We start from the raw sequence: 14,061 nt of genomic DNA on the forward strand, positions 1-14,061 counted from the left end.
GTTTTGCCTCAAAATCTCGACGCTACGTGGGAAACAAACAGGATAACCCACATGCAGCACATCCTTGGAGTGAATTAGATGGGGCGACGTAGGCGGACTTTTATTAAATAAGCCCGACTAGGTCAAATTAAACACTTTTACGCGTTGATTAATCAACCCGAAATAAACAGACAGGCGTCTGGCAGCCTACGGGATTATCGCTTATCAATTACTCAGTCTAGACGTTAACAAAGAAGAAAAAATTCCTGATAGTTAAGGCGTAAATTTATAATTAAGATTGCCGGTAGATGGCGCTCACACAACATTGTTATTTTTTATTTTGACAGTGTTCTAGTGGTTATAACAATTTTGAGATAATGTATAACTTGTATCGGCTAAGTTTTGCAAAAATATTAATTTAGAGTAGGTTTAAAAGTGTATTTTTATGCTTTTTTTTGCTTATAGTTTTAATTTGAGAGAATGTGCGTGTATAAATTTTTCTAGTGCGAAATATTTATCACTGCGTAAGCAAATAAGCAAGGAACGTTGGCAGTTACATCTTCGTATAATATAAACTAGATAGCTGCGGTAATAAATACAGCGAACTCAATTTTCCGTGAGTGCAGAGTGAATGTAGGTGGGGGAGTGGTGATGTATCGCTCCGGAGTTCAACTCCCGCACCCTATCCGGAATCCCAGACTTCAGTTTTGCTTTATACACCATCTGGCGTTGCCCGAAACCACTTTCAGAGAACAGGAGCTTTACGAATCTGAATAGAACAGCGAAAAGTAAAGGGGGTCGCTCTTCGAAATAAGATCTATAGCTAATTGGGGCGTTTACACTGTTTACAATTCCCAGCTATCTGTCGGCGTTTTCAGGTGTATTATTGGCTGCATAACGATTCTTTTACTTTAATTTATACAAGTGTTCTGAAAAAACATTGAAAGATTTCGGAGGATGGCTCCCTAGGTGAAAATAAGGAAAAAGTTTTTATAGACTAATTTTTTTCTCAAAATAGCAACTTATGTAAAATACTTTTTCGTTAAAAATTAAATAAAATGTAGATCTAATTCTTAGATCATAATCTCTTCTAAAAAAAAAGTTTTATAGTGGGTTGGCATTTGAAAAAAAATTAAAAATTTTGCAAAACTTAAAAACATTTGAAAACATTTTATTTTTGAGAAACGTTTACAATTTTATACTTCTTTAGTATTGATCAATTAGTTTTGTTTTTTTTTCAAAAATAAATATTTTAAGCAAAAATTGTTTACTTCCAACTTATTTCGAAAGAACAAAATGCAAATAACTTTTGCAAATTATGAACGCATAAGACAATTTTTGCTATATTTAGGTTTTCATAATTCAGTGTGTCCCCGGATAGATGAATTAAATATTGTTTAGCTCTGCTTGATGGTTAAAGACTAATTTCTAACATAATTTTAGTTTGAAAATTCAAGTATGTCTTGGAAACTTGCAAAAAACTTATTTTTCTGCCGGGTAGTGTCTTTTATGTGGCAAATACATCCAAAAATTATTAAGAAAAATTGTTTAGAATCAACATCTAAGTTCTTATACCATTATCGGCTAACTATAATTTTTTATTTTTTTGTAAAAAATTGTAGAAATTTGTAAAAAATGTGTTTAATTTTCTTTTTGTAAATTTTCTGAATTTTTTATATTAATAATAAAAGAACTTTTAAAAATAAAATTCTTTGATTTCATTGAAATTAACAAAAATATAAAAGATCAAAGTTGGCCGATGTTTTTTTAAAATTTGATATACGGACCTAAATGTTAATTCTAAACAATTTTTCTAAATAACTGTTCAAGGTATCTGTTACTAAAAAGTAACTATTTTGGATAAAAAAATGAAAAATCATAGGCCGATAATTTTAAAATTATTTGCTATACGGGCCCAGATGTTAATTTTATTTTTTATTTGTCACATAAAAAAACATTAATCTAACAAAAATATAGGTTTTTCAAAAATTTCCAAGGCATACTTGATATTTCAAAACTAAAATTGTGTTAGAAATTAGTCTTTAACCAAGCAAACCTCAAATAATAAAAATTGAAATCGGAATTTTTTTATCTTTTACAAGAGTCGTTTCACCTAGAGCACAGCCACTTTGTTAGGACTTGATTGTCTAGTGGAAAAAACATTTGTTCTATCATTTTTTTTCTTTCTATTTCTGCTTTTATTTTAAAAAAAAGTGACATAAGAAAAAAGCAAGCAATGTAACCAAAGGTAAAGTACCTATGTAAACATAACAGTGTATATGTATTTATACAGTGGCGCAGCGAGGGGGTGGGGATTGAGGTTATAATCTTCCCCCCGGAACAAAATCAGGCAAAATTATTTTGTAATGGTAATAAAATAACTTCAGAAGATTTGCAAGTTTTTCTTTTTTTATTTTGTAAATTGCGGCAATACTGTTATAATGTTTTTATGCATGTTTATTTAATATTTTTTATGAATATATCGAAAAAATTTAAAACTTAAAAATTGAACCATTTGCATGGTCTTTTAAGGGTTTAAAAGATTTCGAAAAGTACAAAAATGTTGTAAAAATACAACAAATAAATTTTGAAAAATTAATTTAAAAAAAAAGTGTAAAAGCTTGTCGGCGGCGTGGTGACGTAGCGGCATAACGTTCCACTTAAGTGTGCATGTGCACATGTTCTAATAAGTAGATATAATAAGAGAGATAGAGAGAGAGAGAGAGCGCATAAGAGCAAATATGAACGCAAAGTATAATAAGAAAGAGAAAGAACTTAAGAACAAACAAGTGAAAAATTCATAATTATGGGAAAGCGGATAAAAAAGCATAAGAGCTTTTTGTTTCTATTTCGGTTTGACACTGGACATTTTGCGCAACATAAGAAATCGAATGATAATAATTTGTTGAGAAGGAGAAATAGAATGCCAACACTCATCAAAGACTTAAATATAACAATGTAACAAAATATAATACGAAAGGGTAAAACGTAAGAAAATAACTCATTTTGTTATGTTAAACTTGCAATAAATGTGCAATAACTTAATAAAACTGACAATGTTAAAATAAATATTTTTTTTCTTTTTATCTACCTATGTAGGTATATATCTTTTCTGAAATTTTATTCTTTGATCGTCTTTGGAGCAACTAAGAGAACATCTCTGCGCTCCAATAAATGCAGCTTCTACAAACAGTAATAATCCGGTGCGACATGAGAAGTGTGTCGGAATCCAACAAGTCGTGGCGCCGCGACGCTGTGGGCGGTCAACTCTTAGGCGCCTCTCTCCTTCTCTCCCTTGGAGTTTTCCACACTTGTCTCCATGGGTCGATATCACTGCCAAACCTGGCACTTTGCTAGCTTTTGTTGTTGTTTATCCACATAATGTATTGGTTTTTCTTTAAAAAAAATTATAATTCTATCTTTATTCAAAAAATCGTATTTGCTAACGGGAAAAATCGCTCACATTTATTCATTCGAATAATAGACGAATCGGTACATATGGAGGCGGGTTTTCACCGACTTTCCATTATTTAATATTTTATGACGTCTAAATCGGGATTCGCGCCGTTATGTACTTGGAACTAGGTAGAAATGATATTCATGTCGTATAATTTCGCAATTCAATGTCAAATGATGAGTTCCGTCATAGCTTTATTATGCGTGCTCATTTTTATCACATCATTCTTCTTGCCCTCGCCTCTTCTGTCATTGGGAGCCCCATCTCGTGTTTTGTAAGCGTACTAAATTTCACCGCAATGCAACCTTAAGAAATTTCTTGATGTCAACAATTAGTTTATTCTTGTAAAGTTTTGCTTGGGTCACCCTGTATAGCAAGTAAGTTTAAATTATGGCGACATCGTATAGTTTGCATTGCTTGCCACTGCAGACAGATTGATAAATGGGGTATGTTCTACTACGCTGTCAACTGAAATTCGAAGCAAATTACAACGAAGACGTAATTAATTTCGCTTTATTATATTGTGTAAACGACACAATGCTACATCTCATATCAAACCTATGCGTCGAGTCGGAAATCCAACTTTGAGCAAAGTGGCGAAAAACATTTCTAAAGTCATCGGGTTTTCAGTAATTAAAGTTAATATCTAAAGTAGATCGTCACGTCTTTCTAAGAAAGCAAATAAACGTCAGGGTTGTGGAAGGGTGATAGGTATTCCCCTCTTTAGTTTACTTCGATGTCTGGAGGAGCTGGAAAAGCTGGTGCGTAAATGGAAACAAAAGGAAAAGTGAAAATGAGATTAAGGTTCATTTCGTTGCTTTGATTTTCGAATAATGAAATTAGACGAGTCGGTATTAAAATTTAAACGGTGACGATTTAATTGATATTTTATTATTTTTTAAAGTAAATTGTTTTTATTACAAGAACCATGATTTAAAATGAAAACATATACCTTTTCACTAGGGGTGTAATTGCTTTTTAAAAGTGTTGCATTTTTTAAGTTTTCAAGTTTACAAAAAATTAGGCAAACAATAATTTAATTGAAATAATGAGTTTTTAGGTACTTGTAGTAGTATTAGGGATAAAACTAGAATGGTTTCCAGTAGGCAATAATAAATATGCAACCTTTTTTACATAAGTGAGAAGACGTCACCTATACTAAACATCGTATTTTTAAAAAGTTTTTTTCATGGGAGGATTGTAAGAAACTACTAATACATTTTGTTATTCTCAATTAAATTATTCTATAGATCAATGATGGTATCAAATTTAATTATAGTCCGATATATAAATAGAGTGTAGATATTGAGTGGATTATCGGGGGTGTAACTCAGTGGTAGAGTGTCTGCTTCGCATGCTGAAAGTCCTGGGTTCAAATCCCAGCTCCTCCAGCTTCCTTTTTTCACATAATTGCTATATATTTTTTTGTTGTTAATTATTATTATTCCTTTAACTATTCTCAAGTTTGTCCTTTAGTTAATTCCAAGGTTTGAAATTATTTGTTTTAAGTACTTTCTGCAAAATAATTTTCGCCCCGATATGAGCTTTCCTGGAATAAGTTCGTTTGAAGCATGTCAAGTAGTGTTGATTGGTTTGATTTGCGGCGGCGTGGGGTTAACATAAGGGTGACACTCGTCACACTCGCGATTGCCCTGATCCTGCGATATTATCTGTCGGCTGAAGCCGAATTTGTCCGAAAAGCGTATTGATTCGGTCGCAAATGAAGAACCGGCGGTGGGGATGTGATGCAACAGTGATGCAATATGTAAGGGCGCTCCGGTTAAAACGAACCTAACCGATGGGTGGGGATGCCAGCAATTCGAGGGGAACTAATGCGGTTCATACGTACTTTGATCACAGGTTAAACTGCGAAGGAAGCGCCGGACAAAGACGGATAAACAAGTGGTAGGGGATAAAAATAAGAATAGTATCACGGTCGAGTAGAGAGGCGAGTGTTTGCGATGGGTGCAAGCGAGAAAGAGGATAAGACGAAAGGCGGCAACGTCGCAAACAGACAAGGATCAGTGCCACTGTAAGTTATATGCAGTCTTTATGTATGCATTTGCAAACGAGATGTTTATACACCGCGTCAAGTTAAGAAGAGGAAGGAAGAGAATAGCTTCTTGCTCGCTCGCTCGCTCCCACTCTAATTTGCTCGTATGCTCTTTTATCTGACGCGATTTTAGACTATTAAGAGGATAAGGGGTTTGAAGAAAAGGCGAAGACTGAGTTACTCATGAAGATATTGTTTATATTTATTTGTTTACTCGACTGCTGATTCATGACTTGGATATGATCATTAATCATTACAACGGTGCGGCGTCGGATATGCTTAAGAGCAAAATAATAAATATTTGACATTGAAATAAATTTCTACTTTCACTAGCGGTGCTTCCTTATGACTGAATAATGCAAACAAGGCTGGATCTAACCAGAATAACATTTGTTTCAAACTTAGTTTTTCAAATCTAAATCTTCAAAAAATAAAAACAAAGGTCTCAAGTACAAAAATAATTCATTTTATTTTTTTCTCTAAGGATAATTTCTCAAGGACTACATTAATTTTTGAAAATACATATCTAAAACTTCAAAATCATAATATGCACTATTTTTGCTGATGCCAATTATAAATATTTTGTTTTTGAAAAAATGTATTGAAAGAATTCTAAATACCTCTTTGCCGTATTTTATAAAAATAAACTATATCAAAATTTAGAATTTCTGTTTATGTTAATCTTTGTTTCGCAAAAATCGATTTCCACCAACGAATCAATAGGTATTAATTTTTTTTCAAACATAAAAAGTAGGTAAATTACTAAAACGCGTAATATGTAAAATTTTATGAAAAATGTGTTGTAACACTGTAAGACTGTACAAACAGTTTTAATAATTTCGAAAAAAATTAGAATCGAGGATGAAGCAGGGCCTGGATGCTTTTTATTTTATTTTTTGGAAAACAAAACATCTATACAATGGAAGAAATTATTGACCATAAGATATTGATGATAAATTTCCACATCTCACCCAAAATTACTTTATCCGAAAGATGAGGCCTGAGAAATATTTTTGTTTTATATTACGATAATGCACCCTGTCATCGTTTCTCATTTGTCATCTTTTCTCGCATAAAAAAGTACGAAGTGTCCCCTACCGCCGTATTCGCTTGATTTGTCACCCCGTTGACTTTTAGGTCTTCTCTAAGATCGAATTGATCATGAAGGGAAAACAGTATGACGTGGTAAAAGAGATCAGAGATAACAGAAAATTCAAATAAAAACAAAATTAACTTCGAAACTAAATATTTTAAGAACTGATATCAGTGAACAGTGTTGAAGAATGTGTCTGCAGAGTATGTTTTAGAAGAAGAACTTCTGATGCTTTGTTATGGAAATGAAGACTATTGCCATATTGTGTTGTTTGAATTTTTCAAAATTATTAATCTTTCAGTTTTAATCAATTTTGTTTTTAATATGAAAACAGATTTTGATTAATTTTCTTCCACTGAAACGTTTACAGCAAATTTAATATTTGATCTAAATCATCGGCTAACTAAGATTTTTCACTTTTATCCAAGATAGCTTTTTAGTAACAGATACGTCAAAAATCTTAGATCCGTAATTTCAAAAACCTCGGCCAACATTGAACTCTCACATTTTCTTTTGTTTATTTCCCAAATTAAAGAATTTTATTTGTAACAAAGAGCGCCATGAAAAAACAAAATTGTGTTCATAAAAATATTAATTTGTGAAACGACTTAATAGTCGAACACTCCCTGCTACTTGTGTTGGGTGTTTTTTTTTAAATTTGGCGTCAAAGCTATCAGCTTTGTTAAGGTATTAAAAAATGGTGTGCCACTGAGTGCTGCAGTAAGTATTTATAAAATATGAATAAAAACCACTCTTGTGTTGTAGATAAAACTTATTAGGGGTATTTTTCAAGACGACTGCAACGATAAGGCAGTGTCTCATCTAAAAAAATTCTGACACACTTCCGTCACTTCATTTTTTCCACTGCTATTTTTTATTTTAATCAATTTAAATCAGTAGCTGGAGACTCAAACAAGTAGTTTTTCGGGGATAATTTGTTTCTAAATCGAATGTAATTCTTGCAAGGTTGTTGTCATCGCGAATATGGGCAAAAATTGCCTTCTATAATAAAGTAATGAAAATTTCCGATTTCTCGAAACGGTTTAACCTAAAATATTTTATTCTGTAATAGATACCCAGTAAAGATTTTATTTGTTTTGTTTGCAAAAATTTTGGATTAAATATGAGTTGGTATATGTATTAAATTTTGTGATTATCTATCTTTCTACGATTTGGCCATAATTGTTGTTTCAACAATAAACTTTGAAGGAACCTTGGTAAACTATGAATATACTATCGAATTCTGCGGAATATTGTCTAGAGCCTATTTTTCTGTACCTAATAAAAACTACAAATTAACGTTTTAATGCATTGTCAAAAACTTCATAATAACGATTAATTAATTAGAAAATTACAACATAGCTTTGCTTTTTGCTTTCTTTCTTTTTTTTGAAAATTTGTTCTTTCTTGTTCTTGTCTACATAGCTAGTCGTTGTCAGACTTTAAATGATTTTATTCCATGAAAAATCCTCGATTGCGCGCTTAAAATCTTCTCTACATTCCCTTTCTTCGTCCTCAAAAATTCCAGATCGTGTCCTGTGGGAGTTTCGCCCAAGGGTGCGCAATTACGGCGTTATTTATCGTTATTACCCAATTAGAATTCCAATCCTCAGTCGAGGTTTATGAAAGGTAGACAGATACCAGTGCAAGGTGGCGAAATGCACGTATTCGAAGCATTTATTAATACCTTTGCCTGATCGCGCATTGCGACACATTGGCCGCGCGCCCATGCAAATTTACTCCGACTCCGTGCACATTTACCTTCACCACATCTCGCTTCCACCGTTTCCAACACAAGGAAAACCTCCCACGAGAACAGAAATGACGTGAAGACACCTCCAACGAAACGCATTCTGTAAAACGCTCCAGTTCACGCCTTCGCGTTTCATCAGGCCCGCGTTTGAGTTCTTTACTCTGTGATTGCTTGGGATGCGCTGTCATTAAAATATTACTTTCAGACTTGAGAATGGAGACAGGGACGGCCAGATGGGGTTTAATAAAGCGTTTTTTGTCATCAGATTTAGTTTTTTATAATTGGAATGAGGTATAAATAGCAAATAAATTTTGAAAAATTGAGTTTGGCGAGGGAATTGTGTGAAATAAGGTGGGACTTGTAGGCTGTCAGTAGCAGAATTTGGAGAAAAAATTGTCTTCATCTTTTGAATCAGGTTTCGTTTTCATAATTGTCACCAGTTTGACACGTTCAAATTATCAACAAAACACACAAACAGTCAAAAAAACTGAATTAATAATTAATTATGACTTGAAACTTGTTAAAATATCAGTTTTGTTCATCAATTTTCATTTTAGGCGTGTTAGAAACAGTTGTTAAATGTCGATTTTGTCACCAAATGACCACTCACTAAAAAACTTGTTTCTTTGCAAAGGACAAGATTAAGGAATTTTATAGACGATTAATTCTCATAAATCTACCTTGATTGTGCCTGCTTTTATATGCAACGCACAAAAGAATATGAGATAGCATTACCAATACAACTTGTAACTCAATCTTTTATCTTGTTCAACATCTATTAGCACCAATAGAATTACTTATTTTATCGGTTACTAATTTATGATACTCCAAGTGGACAAGAATTTTGAAAATTCTTCTGGTCCGGATATTGTGTGAAATCAGTTAATTTACAGGCCAGTTAGCACGGACGTGTGGTACAAAATGGCGTTAGAAAGGGTAGCTGCCCATGTCCTGTACACTCGGTACATTGTTTATAGCTAGGCTTCGTAATTAGCGCCATGTTCCGAATTAATTAATTAGCAAAGTCAATATTCTTCGTGATTCGCTCGGAAAAAAGTCGTTTCCTCCTTCCGTGTCAACTAAAAATAATATTCCTTCGACGATAATACAGCTATTAAATTGGATTACTTAACCTCCGCGCATTGATTAAAATAAGTCGAATCGGTCAAAGGTTAAGGATTTAAAAGGAACGCAACGAAAAATACACCAGATCGCTATGACTGGATTTTAACTCACTGCTGGTCGCCTCGGGAGGTGCAACTACTTCCCGATTGAAAAATTAAGCTGCTAAGAAGCTGGTCGTTACTGATTTATGCGCCAAGCTCGAGTTTTGTCGTTGCTTCGCAGCAGGTTCCTACATAGCTTTCAATACAAGTTCAAATACTTCTCTTAGACCAGATTCAGTTACTGCTATTTCTAACTGTTTAAGCAGGAAGACCTGTGTGGTGGTCTTGCAATTTCAGAATTGACACAAAAATGCTAAACCTTAACTACGCTATTGGCAATCAAGACATTGTTGATCTGCGTAGTAAATCGACAATAAAATTACTATAAAATTTGCTAGTAGTGCTGTTACGACTTTGCTAATAACGCGTAATTCTTTGTTTCTTGGACGTCACGTCTGACAAAAAAGATTACAAATTTAAAGGAAATAGTAGAGTAGTTTTCATACAGGAACAAAGTACAGGTCTTTGTATGAAATACATACAACCATTTTTATTTTATCTATTTAGAAAATGTTACTACCAAAAAAGAATATTTTTTTATAAGTTATAGGTAAGTTTGTAATAGAATCAAAAAAACAGTTTTAACATAATTTCTTGTTTGGAATAATGAATCTGTTCGTAATTAATAGGTCAAAAAAGTGAAGTCTGGGTCATAAAACTATGTTTCTTCCAAACATGGAGTAAAGCGATGCTTTATTTTCTTGTTTTTGACTAATAAACTAATATTTAATTCTAGGAAATAAAATAAATGAAATATCAAATTGAAAATTAAAATAAACTTGAATAAACTGAATATTTTGACAAATTATTTTACAGATTTATAATTTGTTATGTTATTATTACTTTAGTTTTTTGGGAAGAAAGTTTTGTATGTACTTCTGGAATAAACAACGTTAAACAACGTTAGAAGTAAAATAGTTAAATGAAATTGAAAGAATTGAAGGTAACAACATAAATAACATAAAAAACATAAATAACTGCTTTCCACTCTATCTTTAGTTTTGTGATGAATTAGCTTTTTTGATAAGTACTTCTCTTCTATTTTGCTTTGCTCATAACAGAGATATTGACCGTTTTTAGAGTGTGATTCACTTTGCAATTATTATTTAAGTGAAAATTAAATATGAGGTATGTTTTCCAAAAAGTGAGCAAAGTAGCAACAGCAACCTCTCCAACTACGAGTACAACAAAATTATATAAATTTAAATAAAGTCTTGTAATTAATCTAAATTAGTTCGAAGAAAACCCAAGACGTAGTTTAAATAATCTAAAAAGTACAATTTGTGCCTATCACATTAATGAGGTATGTATAAAACGTTAATTAAAAGTTGACATTATTCAAGGATAACATATTTATCTTAACATAGAGGTCGAAAAAATACTTTTTTTTCTTTAATAAAAAAACTAATAAGACAATTAAGAAGTAAATATAAATTATACGTAGATAAACTTGAATGTGATTTGTAAAAATGTAACTTTAATAATTGATTAAATTGACTGATTCTTGAAATATATTTATAAATGGGTTCGGAAAAGTTTTCAAAGTATGTATAACAGTCATCACTTATTCAAATTTCGACTGTAAAACAAATTTTACTGCTAAATACTAACGTTTTTTGTCTGAGCGTAGAGACGATCTCATACGACATTAATTGCGCGAGAAATGTCCTTGCAACCTGCTCAAAAGTCATCCTTCAGGTATCTTCTTCCTATTGTTGGTATTCGATTAGCCAAAATGATTTATTCAGAGCATGTCCTGATTGCCAGATTAAGCGACGGCTTTTACGCTTATTACATTTGCATAGCATGAGAGCTTTTGGCCGCTACCGCCACACAAATAACAATTTTGCTTCAATTTAATCTATATCACATGAAACGGTCTTTTCGTCAATCAAATCCACAATTTCGAAGACTTCTCAAAGAGCGCAGGTTATCACGATTTCGGCAATCAAAACCTGGTTTTCCTATTAATTATTACAAGAGTTTCGCTCGTGAGCGTGACTTATGGGAAGAGTTAAATAATATTCAAAGGCAGGGGCGGAATTAGATAAAATCGAGAAGGGCCCCGTGATAAAACTTAATACTTTGTTTATTGTTCATATGAATGCGAGGCACCGAAGCAATGATTTATTATAACAGATTTTCTAAGAGAGAAATTAATTATTTTCAATTTTTTTTTGCTTTGAGTTGTGACAGAAGCTAATGATATCGTGTTTGCTCATACACGACTTGATACGAGTTAATGTTTCCTGTCATAACCTTTCAATACTGAATTTCAGAATTGTTAAATCGATTAAGAAATCGCATAATATTGTTGCTACATCGGGTTTCAGCTAAGAATTTAGTCTTCTGTATCCTTGTTAATAATATAATAGATTTTTTTGCAAGTAAGCAAGTAATGATTGATACGGATCTGAGTGAGTAAACGACTACCTATCACGGTAATAGTAAATTATTAACAAGCACCTTATTGTAACCAAGTTACCAGAACATCAACAGATCCAGTAAAAATTTGTCAAGTTTATAATCGATTGTTTGGAGGTAATAATTAGTTTGGCAATGGACAGTTTTAAAAATGTTTAAGTGTCGGGAACATCCTACTGTTTACAAATTGTGTAACAGAATTTAAAACTGACGTTTACACATTAATTTAGATCCGCGCGAAGCGTAGATAAAATTAGGTATTCTATTATTAATTCATATATGCTTCAACTAGGAAAGCATCAAATTTAAGTCAATACAGCCTCTTGCCAATCACGCTGCTTAAAATTGGTACAGCTATTTATATTCGGCTATGTATAGTTATATTAAAATACCGGAGATGCGAAAAATCGAATGATCTGGTTCAAACTCTGATGTAATTGTGTTATAACACGGGTATTGTGTAGGTAATGAAGCGCTAGAACGCTAAGACATGACCAGGAATTGATTTCTAATACTTTCTGCTTGCTTTCACTAGACATTGATGTAATATTGGCAAATAGTAATAATGAGGCTACGTTCTTAATTTTTTTAAGCAATTAAAACTGTCAAATTACTTGCAATAACCGTAATTAAGCGAAATGTTAATGCTTATTTTCTTTAAAGCCTGTGGTAAATTTCTGAGATGGAGATAGTAAAACAAAAACTACAAACGCTCCAACTTAGGACACTCCAATTTCGTTCTCTTGAATTTTTTAAAACTTGGCTCCAGAAAGCATATTTGTAGCAACGCTTACAATTCTCTTATCTTTTTTCAATTTCAAAATGAGATTTTTATTTTAATTGGTGAGAATATTGGGATTTTATTCTGAAATAAAGCACCAATTAGCCATTCTAAAAAAGAATCTTTTAGTGTGATTTCCATAAATCCAACTTCTCGGCAATTAATACTAACAAATTATCTAATTAGGTAGCTAACAAGATCTAGAACTGTTTTATTTTATAAATTAATGATATGGATTTCATTTGCTGTTCCAACTGTTCCAACCTGTCTTAAATGGTGTTGGAATGCTGACAGGTCGGTGTAAAATATTTCGCTTGATCATGCAATTAAAATCTGATTTAGCTATTAGTTTAACAATTTCGTGATACTATAATTATTTCAAGTAGCTATAAATAATGAAAGATGAAAATTTATCGATCGATTTTGATAGTCAAGGGACCTTAACTGGAATGACCATTCATATTTTAAGCAGGTGTGCATTAGTTGATTATTTTCAAACGTTTGTTTGCTACAAAACGACTGTTTCAACATTTAACGCCGATAAGATCGACTCTGTACACGATAATTCACCTTCAACAAACACAACCGCCATTTCAATGCTGTCGTTTATATTTCACTAATGATTTATTTTTTAAAACGACATTTTTCTTCAAGCCTAAACATTATTAAAGTTGCGTCTAAATTTAGCAGAAAATTAATTATGATAAAACTTAACTTTCACTCGCTGCTTTTGTCCAAAATACATATATTCAGAAAGCTACACGACATTGCATGTCGAATACTAATTTTTATAATTTTAATAATTGCCTTATTGATTTAACATAATTTTTAATTCTGCATCAAATATAAATAAGACCTCGAGTGAGCTTCATTTCCTAATGGAAATTCTACGTCTAATATTTTTTTAATCAATAGCAAAGAAAATTAACTGTACGGTATGTTTCAGCTATATTAAAATTTCTACGACAATGAAGCTGTTGCTTTATGAAGGAAAATAAAATATTAGTAAAAATAAAAAGAATAAATAAAAAAATAAAAACAAGAAGCCTAACTAAAAAAATATATACATACAATTCAAATTAACGTAAAAGAATAAATAACCACAGAACAAAGAAATATACCTAATACCAATTTTTGAAAAGAACTAATTAATTCTAAAAAAAAATACAAACATTAAACTAAATTTAAGTTTGGAAAGAGTACAAATACCATTTACCAAGGATCAAAATTAAACTCACAATAAAAGCAACAATTTTTATGGGAGTTCTTACTGGATTGAAACAGAGTTTAGAAAA

General features: G+C 32.0%; 1 non-coding gene across 1 annotated transcript; it reads left to right on the forward strand.

Moving 5' to 3' along the window:
- Positions 1 to 4,755: 4,755 nt before the first annotated feature.
- Positions 4,756 to 4,827, forward strand: Trnaa-cgc. Its single transcript has one exon. It is a non-coding gene; the product is annotated as a tRNA-Ala (tRNA).
- Positions 4,828 to 14,061: the final 9,234 nt, after the last annotated feature.

The sequence above is a fragment of the Tribolium madens genome, unplaced genomic scaffold (assembly GCF_015345945.1).
Source record: "Tribolium madens isolate multiple individuals breed KSU strain unplaced genomic scaffold, Tmad_KSU_1.1 Scaffold_3;HRSCAF=73;Tcas5.2_LG2, whole genome shotgun sequence".
In the NCBI taxonomy this organism is placed as follows: Eukaryota; Metazoa; Arthropoda; class Insecta; order Coleoptera; family Tenebrionidae; genus Tribolium; species Tribolium madens.